This window comes from Ananas comosus, linkage group 4 (genome assembly GCF_001540865.1).
Source record: "Ananas comosus cultivar F153 linkage group 4, ASM154086v1, whole genome shotgun sequence".
Lineage (NCBI taxonomy): Eukaryota > Viridiplantae > Streptophyta > Magnoliopsida > Poales > Bromeliaceae > Ananas > Ananas comosus.
In genome coordinates this window covers 11,206,521-11,217,711 of record NC_033624.1, presented here as the reverse complement: position 1 = coordinate 11,217,711, position 11,191 = coordinate 11,206,521, and positions in this window count along the sequence as shown.

Genomic DNA, 11,191 nt, shown 5'->3' with positions numbered 1-11,191 from the left:
AAAAAGAAGATTGGATGGTAAAAATCAAAATATTCGAAAATTAGGTTGTAGGATTCAAATGACCCCAAAATTGAGAATTACATGCCAAACAAGTAAAAGTTTGCAAAGGGTTTATTCAATAAGCTTAATTAAAATATAATTAGAGATAAGTTTAAATCTTTTATTTGATTATGATTAGGATATGTAATTATCCAAAATAAAATTAGATTTATCATCTGTTATGATTTGATGGCTATATATAGTTAGGCATGGATTAGTTAGATAAATAAGCTATAATAAATATGGTTGCATATATAGGTGTTGCACAGAATGTAATTAATCATCTTTTATTGATAAAGTATTAATTTAATTATCTTCTTCTTGCTCCAATATTCTTTCTCCATATTATTTTATTTTCTTTTAAATCGCGGGTTACATAATCGGCATCAGCATAAATACCAGTTTCAATAATTCGTATTAGAAAAAATCACGCTTCCAACCAGTGGTATCACCGATATAACCTTCTGTACAATTAATTTTGCATATATTTTGGCAGGGGTGATAATAATTAATTATTATGATTATGAAAATGATTCCTTTGTAGGCCAATTGGTAAGGGACATGATAGAGGCCAAGTGCTAAACCCCATATGGTTGATGTGACAAATTTATGACCTGGGGATTGTGGACAGGACTCTTCTTTTTCCCTTTCAAGTAATGCTACCACAAATGCCAAACCATCTCTAGCCCCATAGGCTCTGCACCATTTCAACCCACATGTAGTCCAAAAGGAACCAGCTTGATTAATTAGGTGTGATTTAGAGAGGGAGAGAGAGAGATAGAGAGAGAGAGAGAGAGAGAGAGGGCCTTGAACAGCCCATATATATAAAGCTATTAAAACCTATTATTGTGAATTCTGTTTGATGTATTTTTGAGTTTATTACGACGAGCGCACAATTAAAAATAAAAAATAACAATCTGTAAAATAAACTTATCACAAGTAAAGAAAACGAGGGGCGAAGTAGGAGAAAATTTTACTACACAAAAATGGTAGTATAATATTGTAAAAAGGGGCAATTTCATCACTAGCCCTCTTAAACATGAAATAATCGCAAATACCCCTATAAATTAAAAATATTATATATACCCCTTCAAATGTAGAAAATTATCACAGCTATCCTTTCTTCTAACTGGCGTTAGGGTAAAGTTATAAAATGACTAATTTACCGCTTAAAAAGTTGGTTGGATTGTTCTTTAGATAACAAATAATAAAGGAGTAATTTCATGAATACCCTTCTAACTTTTAAAAAATAACATTTCTAACACTAGTTATTGGTGGATAAAATATGTGGAAACCCCTCACCTATAGGTCATTTTGAAATAGACCCCCTTAACTTCAATTTTTTAACATTTAGGACCCTTGAACTTTTAGTTTTTGTTTTGTTTTTGCGTTTTACTTAGTTAAAAGTTTTTCAATTGAGATCCCTCATACATGAATTTGATAAAATTTTTAACTTAGTTGGAAAAAAAAAACACTCAATTGCAAAAGTAAAGAATCACTAAGGTTGAGAGGATGTATATATATAGAGAGAGAGAGAGTCAGGCTACTATACTCTTATGAGTGCGATCGCCTTCGTACTCATAAGTCGTTTTCAATAATAAAGCTTCCGAATCGACGATCCATACCGTTAAATATTATCTAGAATATTTAAAAACTTCAAGAAATCAAATTTTATAATTTTTTTGTATCATTACAATCAAAAGATCTAAAAATTGACAATTTTTAATGGTCGATATGGAATACTTGCTATTTTAATGGTGTAAAAAAATTGGAATCGATTGAATTTTTGATAGAAAATTTTATTCACTATCTAGATAAAGATCAAAATAGAAATTTTGACTGTTCATTTTATGCCCACTTGATGGACGTTATTATGATTTCGAAAAATTACAAAATTTATTTTTTAAAAGTTTCAAATACTCTAGATCATATTTAACGGAGTGGATCGTCAATTCGGAAGCTCCATTATCGTAAGCATACTTCATGGTATAGAGGCTCATATATTATAAAGAGTATTGAGCCCTTTATATATACTCTAATATATTATGGAATGGATACTATTGCTATATAGCACGAGCACTTGTGTACAGAGTATCCGCGTTAGATCTACCTTTCACTGCACCGTATCATACTATTCTAAAAAACAAAACATCCCATCAACCCTAGGGGCCAATATCCTAACCGACATTCTCTTATCCAATGAAAAATGTGAGCCAATGATTTGTCTATATGAGCATAGTAGCTGTTCTCTGAGTCGGTCTATGCTTAATTGCACGAGCCTGTGTTACAAGTTTTTTGCATTGGATTAAGAATGTGCGGTTAGGTATGCTGGCTAGGGTTGAGTGGTTCTTGGTTGAAATATGTATGATCTAGGCGTATGTGAATGTTATGAGATGGGTAATCTAACTGCGGGAAAACTGTGCACCAAGTGTCTTGCTGTATTATAGCTAGTAGAGCCGGACGTTATATATATATTATATTAGCATCGATTCTGTATGGCTTCATGGAGCACGGAGCACTTCGTGTTGCAGTTGCTTTTAATTGTTCGGATTTCGAATCGACGATCGGCATCCGTTAGAGTTGATCTGATAGCTTAACTATCTGAAATAAAATTTTGCAGATTTTGTCTATTCATTTGCTAGTTCGAAGGGCTCAAAATAACGGCTGAAATAAATTTACAAAATATGATATACTGATCATTAAAAATTTTAGATCAAAGTTATTGATCTGTTTTATATGATATAAGAATTTCTTTCAAATCAGTGTGATTTGGATTTTTTTCTACCCGTAATTGAAAGGCGATAACCAACACATTAAAATATTGATTTTGAGCCCCTTCGATCACTAGTCAAAATGATATGCAAATTGTATAAATTTATTTTTTATGCGTATTCAAATACTGCTAATCAACTCTATGGACGATCGTCGATCGAAAGTCCGAACATCGAAAACAATTTGAAGCACGGAGGGCTCTGCTTCCGGCATGCAGTCCACTATATATATTAATAATTATTATATATATATATATAATATTATATATATATATATATAAAATTCAAAGTTAAGACCATGCTGAAGTGGACTAATAGTTGAGAGGGTCTTCATACAATGTTACTTCTTTTGTTGACAATAAATGTTCAATTAGAAAACTGTTGCTTAAGCCGGTCATATGAAAAATACTTTAATATCAAGAATTTTGATATCAAAATGTTTTTAATATGACTTATGAAAGTTATTTAAATAAAATTCAAAAAAAAATCTTGAAATATTTAATGTTGAATAATACTACAATGGACAATTGCATTACAACTATTATATAATTTGAAAGCGAAAAATCATAACAAGATTTAATTATTATACTTAATAGACTGTAGATCTTTAATTGTAAAATTTTAAAGAGAATGTTGAATTATTCAACATTAAATTAAATTAGTAATAAGGGTAAAATTGGTATTTATAGAATTTTAGATGACCTTTTAACGGAATGTTAGTCTTAAGGGTAATTGTGAATATTTTTGCTTTTTAGAGGGGTATTATTGATATTTTTTTAATTTAGAGAGGTATTTATGAAATTACTGTCTCCTAGAGGGGTATTGATGAAATTATCTGTTGTAAAAATATAATACTTTGTACTACTTCTAGGGCAAAAAGAAGAAAGTAGTTCTCATTGGCCCGAGCCCTCTACTTCCACCACAAATATTCTTTTTTTTCCTCTACAAATTATTTTCTCAGATTTGTCGCACCGCGAAAATGTTGGCATATTAGATGTACAAAATTGAACTTAATAACCAAAATTTGAGGCATATCTAACAGAGTTGATACTTAGAAAAATGCCATTTGGGGCGCGTCTTACACCTTTAGATTTAAGGGTTGAGAAAACTCTTTTGGGGCGCATTTGATTCATAATAGTAATTGGAATCGGGATGGAAATGATAATAGACTGGAATCAGAAACAGAATGGTAAATTTTTTAATATGTTTGGTTTATAATAACAATTGAAATCGGAGTAATTGATTCCTATCTTCATTGTTTGGTTGAGATGAAAAAAAAAATAATTATTAGAAAAATATCGAAAATAAAAAATAAATTAAAATATAAAACTATAAGATTAAATTTAAAAATGAGTTCACAACTCAGAATATAGAATTAAATTTATTAATTAAATTCAAACTAAAATTTAAATCTTAAAATTTTATATCAAACTTTTAAATTGTAGTGTTCCTGGGGTTTAGCGGTCTGAGAGACTTCAGCATCTGTTGCTTGTCGACACGTCTAGTGGGTGTTGGGACAAGTCGGAGTCGTTTTGGTGCGAATTAGACGCAAATCGGACTCGGCGCAGTGCAAAAGTAGAGCTCTGATACTGAAATCTGCAAAGTATAGGATTTCAGTGTTGAGTATCGATACCGGAGAGAAATACTGGAACCCCAGAGGGATTTCAGAACTGGGAGCTCTCGAGTTTGTGCAATTTGATGCTGAGTACCGGTACTGGGACTAAGTACCGGTACTGTATCGGGCTAGTACCGGTACCCAGCGCGCGAACTTTGCTAACTGGCGTGGCGAATACCGATACCCAAGTTGAGTACCGATACCCCTAAGGCGGATTTGAGTTGGTAAGGGGTATTTTGATCTTTTTTGGTTGTCGATTGTATCGCCAACCACCCCTAGCCTATTTATCCACCTGAGAAGCTTAGAGAACCAGCATACTTCCCCTCTTCTCCTCTCTCTCTCTAGCTTGTATACGCCGTTCGTTGGGAAGTCGAGGATCGAGCTCATTTGGACTCTTTACTTTCTAGGAAACCGTTCGTGCGCGTGGGTCATCGCAGTTGAGGCCGTTGGAGGTTGAGCGAGCATGCAGAGTTTCTCCTTTCAACTTGTAGCTGACATTGGATGAGCGTTCGAGGTGGGTTGATATTTATCGAAATCGTCGGATTTCCTCCTAAGTCGTAGCGTTGTTGGCATGTAGTTCTTGTTTCGGTTATCATGATAGTAGCTCAAATTCAGAATTTGCATGTTTTATGAAATATGAGTTTTGGGAGCATAATCTAGAATTTAGTTAAATTATATGCTGAACCTGGAATTGACTTCGGAGAAAATTTGCTAAACCTACACTGTTACTTTTCGAAAAGTAACCGAATTTAGCTTTAGGAGCTGTTGTTCTTTTGTATCACTGCTGTTAGTGTGAGGTGGATATCCAGACTAGTGCAGGTTAAGATTACGCTCGTGCTGAGGGGCCGAGTATGTTTTTACAGTAGAGTTAGACTGTATTAGACTGTCGGATGCCGTCGGGACCGACGGTGGACCCAGATTTTTGTATTTTGTATCAGGTTGTGCCAAGGGTACGTGAGCTTTATTTGTTAGACCAGTTTAACCCATTTGCATTGACTATAGCCTGTGTGAGGCTGTTTGAGCTCGGCAGAGACACGCTTGCATACTTAGTTGGGTCGCGCCCACGAGTGTCGCTCCGGAGTGAGCCTTTGACTTGCGTTGATATCGCAGCAGTCCTGTTTGGATAGTTTACTTGAACCGGCCATCCCTGTGGGTGGCGTGCGGTATAGCTTGATTATAGGCAGGGTGGGTCTGTTTGGGCAGCTCGTGTGAGATTGGGTCAGTGGTAGCTAGTGATGCTTGTTTATGTCTACAGATAGCTTATTTTGGTAGCGATAGTATAGGGGCATGTAGCTGTAGAGTTCTTTCCAACTTTCCTTACTATCCTGTACATATTGTTGCTGTAGACTTAGTGGGTGGGCCGTTGAGGTCGGTGACGGTACCCACTAAGAACTACTCTATTTTGCAGTAGTTCTCACATCCAGTTGTTACCACCTTTTTGTAGAGCCTTTATCTGCGGCTACTGCTGTTGCTGTTTCCGACCGTGGTAAGAGAATCGCGAGCTAAACTCCTACCAGCCCTGGTCGTTTGCTAGAGAAGCGCCCATCAAAGATAGTTTTGAGGTTCATGTACATACTGTTGGATTGTGTACTCGCTGGAGTGAGGTTGATTCGGAGCTTTTGTATGTACATTGGATCCTCTATGTTTTATATACATGTTTTAGTTATAGCAGCTCTTTACCTCATGTGCAGCTATATTCTTTATATAGGTACAGCTATCGCTTCGTATACACGAAAAATTCCTGTTTATACGGCGAGTCTGTTAGCGTGCCCGGAGAAACGTGGCAATCTGGGACGTGACATAAATGTAAATTTTTAAAAATTTAAAATTTAAAATTGAGTTGACAATTCAAAACGTAATACAAATTTATGATTTGATCCAAATTCAAACTTAAAAATTATAATTTAAATTCCAATCTAAATCCATAAATTTAATATAAAATTAAAATAAAATTTGAAATTTTCAATTTGAACGTAAAATTTAAATTTATAGATCAAATTCAAATTGCTTGATTGAATTTAAATTTTAATTTATGTACCAAATCAAAATTAAAAATTCAATTTTGAATTTAAACTTATATTTTAATTAACAATTAAGTTAAAAAATTGAATTTAGATAATTCTGGAGCAAGTATTCATTTTTGGATTCAATTTCCAATCGTGCCTCTGAGGTTGGATTAAAAAAAGGAGTGATTGAAAAAATCTCGATCCAACTAACCTCCTTAAACTAAACACCTACAAAATGGAATCATCTATTCCAATTTCAAATTTTAAGTGAAAAAAGATGAACCAAACGTACCCTTGATGTTTTAGTTAAACATAAAAAATGATAAGACAAGTTAGTTAGTATGGATCATTAGAAGGCTAGGGTATAAGATTTAGGAGTTATTTGGCCTAAATCTGAAAAAATAATATCTGTAGAATTTATTTTAGTTTGAAGAATTAATTTTAAGTAAAAACTGTAGAGCCTTTGACTGAGTTTAACATGAAACCGATATTTTTAATATAATTTTATAGAGTTGATTGGCAAAATCTTTTTGCTGCTGGCAAATAATAACTTTTCTTGTTGAATTTTGTTTTAAAATTTAAATTCAAATTAAAATTTGACATAAAAAGTAAAAATTTTGAATTTTAAAATAAACCAAAATTTAAAATTTGATGTTAAATTTAAAATATAAATTTTAAATTTGAAAGCTTAAAATTTAAAATTCAAAACATGAAATTTAAAATCTAAATATAAAATTTAAGTTTGAAGCTTAAAATGAAAATTTTAAATTTTTTTAGTTTTAAAGTTTTGAAATTTAAAATTTAGATTTAAATTTTAAAATTTTAAAATTTAAAATCTAAATTTAAGTTTCAAATTTTAAAATAAAAAATTAAAATTATAAAATTGTAAATATTGAAATTTAATATCTAAATTTCAATATTTGAAATTTAAAATTTAAAATCATATTTTTCAAATTTAAAATTTAAAATAAAATTTTAAAATTTTAAAATTTAAAATTTAAAATTTAGATTTTAACTATCAATGTCATTTTAAATTGTAATTTAGATTTTAAATTTAAATTTTTAAAATTCAAATGGCAAATTAAAATTTTTAATTCAGATTTTAAAATAAAATTCAGCCAAATAATTATTATTGTAAAGAATAAAAAAAATTGCTAAATTGCTTTATAAAATCGTTTCAAAAAAGTCGTGTTCTGCTAGATTTAGCTAAACACTCTACAGTTTCAAGCAAAATCAATTCTTCTAAACACAATTTAATTTCGTAGCAATCAAATTTTTTTAATCTTTTTTTATCTTAGACCACATAGTTCCTAAATATGGGACAAAAGGGCAGCGCCCCGAAACTATTAGTTTGGGGACCATGCGGATGGGCGCCACGTGGCCCATCTGACGGTCGCCCTCCTCTCTTTCTGCTGCTTTTTCTCTCTCTCTCTCTCTCTTTATAAACATAGGGCATCAATTTTTTTTTTCTTTTCTTTTATCGGTGCCGTCAGATGGGCTACGTGGCACCCATCCGCATCGTTCACAAACTAAATAGTTTGGGACGATGCCCAGCAAATTTTTGTCCCTAGATATAAGCCAGAATTGAGGGGTAATTTAGTAATTTCAGTCATTTCGGGCATTAATTCACCTCGGATCGCCCACTTGTGAAATCACACATAGGTCGTGTGGTGCGGGTACAACTTAAACTCTGGGGTTGACCCCACGATTCTAGGGGCAACCGGGCAATGCCCCAAAATCTCATAAGTACCCCTGTTTTCAACATTGTCCCTAAATATAGTTTTATTTACGAAATTGCTCCCAGCCCCAATCATGTCCCTGTATGTTATGTTAAGGGTTAATTTCATACTGATCCTTCCAAATATAGTGAATTATAAATATATTCCTATAAATTTTAATTTTTATATATTGTCACTCTAAAAGTCCTGATATTTTCAAATATGTTCATGCAGTTAGAATCTGTTAGAAAAAATTTATTAACCATAGATAAAATACTTAACCATAGTTAGTTAATGAGGTGAATTAACCTTTTTACCACTTTTCAGTTAATAGTTGAGACTTTTGGAGGAATATATTTATGATGGCAAAAAGATCATTTCACTTATAAAAAAAATTGTATTTTGACAATAACAAACCAGAGAGAACATATTTGAAAATATTAGAACTTTTATAGGGATAATATATGAAAGTTGAATTTTGTAGAAATATATTTGAATTTACTATATTTCCAAAGACCTATGTGAAATTAACCCTTTTTTTAATATTTGTTTTGGGAGCAATTGTAGGCCTATTGAAATATTTTTTAGAAAATAAATATTCACTTTTTTATTTTTCTTCTTTGAGTTTTAAAAATTTTTATTTTATCCCTAAAAATTTTAAGGCCAATTTGCATACAAAATTCACTTATTTTGGACTTTTGCAAAACTGGGCCACCTTTTTCGTTTTTGCAGATTCGGTCCGTTTTTTTAGCAAACTGACCAAAATACACTTATTACTTTTTCTCTTTCCTCTTTCTCTCTTCTTCGTTTCTCTCGTTTTTTTTTTTTCTCGCCGGCAGAGCGTAGGCGGAGCGGAGGCAAAAACGGTCCGTTTCGCCTCTCACCCTCATGCTCTCGCCCTCGCCCTTGCCCTCGTCCGTGCACCCCCCACCTTCCTCGCCTCCGACCCCACCAAGGCCGCGACGCGACTTTTCTTTTTTGCTTTTTCCTTTTCTTTTCTTCTCCGACTCTTCTCCACCGTCTCCGACGACGAAGCCTCTCGCCCTTCCCCGCCCTTCTCATCTCTCCCTCTCCCTCATTTTCTGCCGCCTCCAACGACGATTTATCTTCGCCGGCGCCGACGTCAATACCGTAGAGGTCACTGCGGCGCTACAGCCTCGGAGCAGGGGGTCCTTAGCGGCGTCGTCACAGGCGCCGTAGCTGTTGGCAGAGAAGGTGACAAAAAAAATTATAAAAAAAACAGAAAAAAATAAAGATAAAAAATTATATAAAAAAAGGATGAAGATGAAATTGTATCGTTAATTACAAAAAAAATTATAAAGTTGCACTTTTAAGATTAAACTGGCTGCTTTAAGATAAAATTATACTCTTGATACGAAAATTTTACTATTTTTTATCCTAAACTGCACCTTTTAATATATTATACTGTGTCTCCTCTTGTTGCACTGTTTCTCCTCTTGTTGTACTATTTGCTCCCTTGTTTACACCAGAATGGTGCAACAAGAGGAGAAACAGTGGCAACAAAAGGAGAAACAGTATAAATATCTTTAAAAATGTGCAGTTTTTCCTCTCATTTGCATTGTTTCTCCGCTTGTTGTACTATTTCTCCTATTGTTTACACAGAAATGGTGCAACAAGAGGAGAAACAGTGCAAACAGAGAAGAACAGATAGATATATATTTAAAACAGTACAGTTTCTCCTCTTGTTGCACTATTTTTTCTCTTGTTTACACAGAAATGGTGCAACAAGGAGAGAACAGTATATATATCTTTTAAAACAGTGCAGTTTCTCCCTTGTTGCACTGTTTTCCTCTTATTGCACTATTTCTTCTCTGTTTACACAGAAATGGTGCAACAAGAGGAGACATGCAAAACAAACAGAGGAGAAATAGTATAAATATCCTTAACGGTGCGCAGTTTAAGATAAAAAATAGTGTAACAAGAGAAGAAATGGTGAACAAGAGGAGAAACTGTGCCAACTTTTTGTTTAAAGAGTGTAACTTTCATTTTAATGGATGCAGTTTACATCTAAAAGAGTGTAATAAGAAGAAAAACAGTGTAAATATTTCTCAAAGAGTGTAATTTTCGTTTAAATAGTGTAGTTTTCATCTTAAAGCTGCAGTTTACATCTTAAGTAGTGCAACTTATAATTTTTTTACAGTTAAGCGATGCAATTTATGTTCACCTTCTTTTTTATAATTTTTTATCTTATTTTTTTTTTTCTATTTTTTCTATAATTTTTTTTGTTACCCTTTCTGCCAACAGCCACGGTGCTGCAACGACGCCGCTAAGGACCCCGCTCCGACGCTATAGCGCCGCAGTGACCTCCACGGTGTCGACGTCGACGTCGACGTCGGCGCGGCGAAGATGCCGTCGTCGGAAGGCGCAGAGAATGAGGGAGAGGGAGAGATGAGAAGGGCGGGGAAGGACGAGAGAGGCGTCGTCGTCGGAGACGGTGGAGAAGAGTCGGAGAAGAAAAGAAAAGAAAAAAGCAAAAAAAAAAAAAGTCGTTGCGCGGCCTTGGCGGGGTTGGAGGCGAGGAAGGTGAGGGGTGCGTGGACGAGGGCAAGGGCGAGGGCGAGGGCGAGAGAATGAGGGTGAGAGGCAAGACGGACCGTTTCCGCCGCCGCTCTGCCGGCGAGAAAAAAAAAAAGAACGAGAGAAACGAAGAGGAGAGAGAAAGAGGAAAGAGAAAAAGTAAAAAAGGTATTTTGGTTAGTTTGCTGAAAAAGCGGACCGAATCTGCAAAAACGAAAAAGGTGGCCCGGTTTTGCAAAAGCCCAAAATAAGTGGATTTTTTATGCAAATTGGCCAAATTTTAAGTTGATGCACTTATCTTACGTTCGTCAGGATTTCGTCACTGTTTTATCTATTTAATATAATTTATACAAGAAATATTTATTAAAATAATAGAAATATATTAAAATTTTATTTTTTTTTCCTTTATGACAGACATATGGGCAATTTGATCATTTTATTTAAAATTTTGAACTTACAAAAGGTAGGTTTTTAAATGTCGGGATGAAAAAAAAAAAGAAAAGA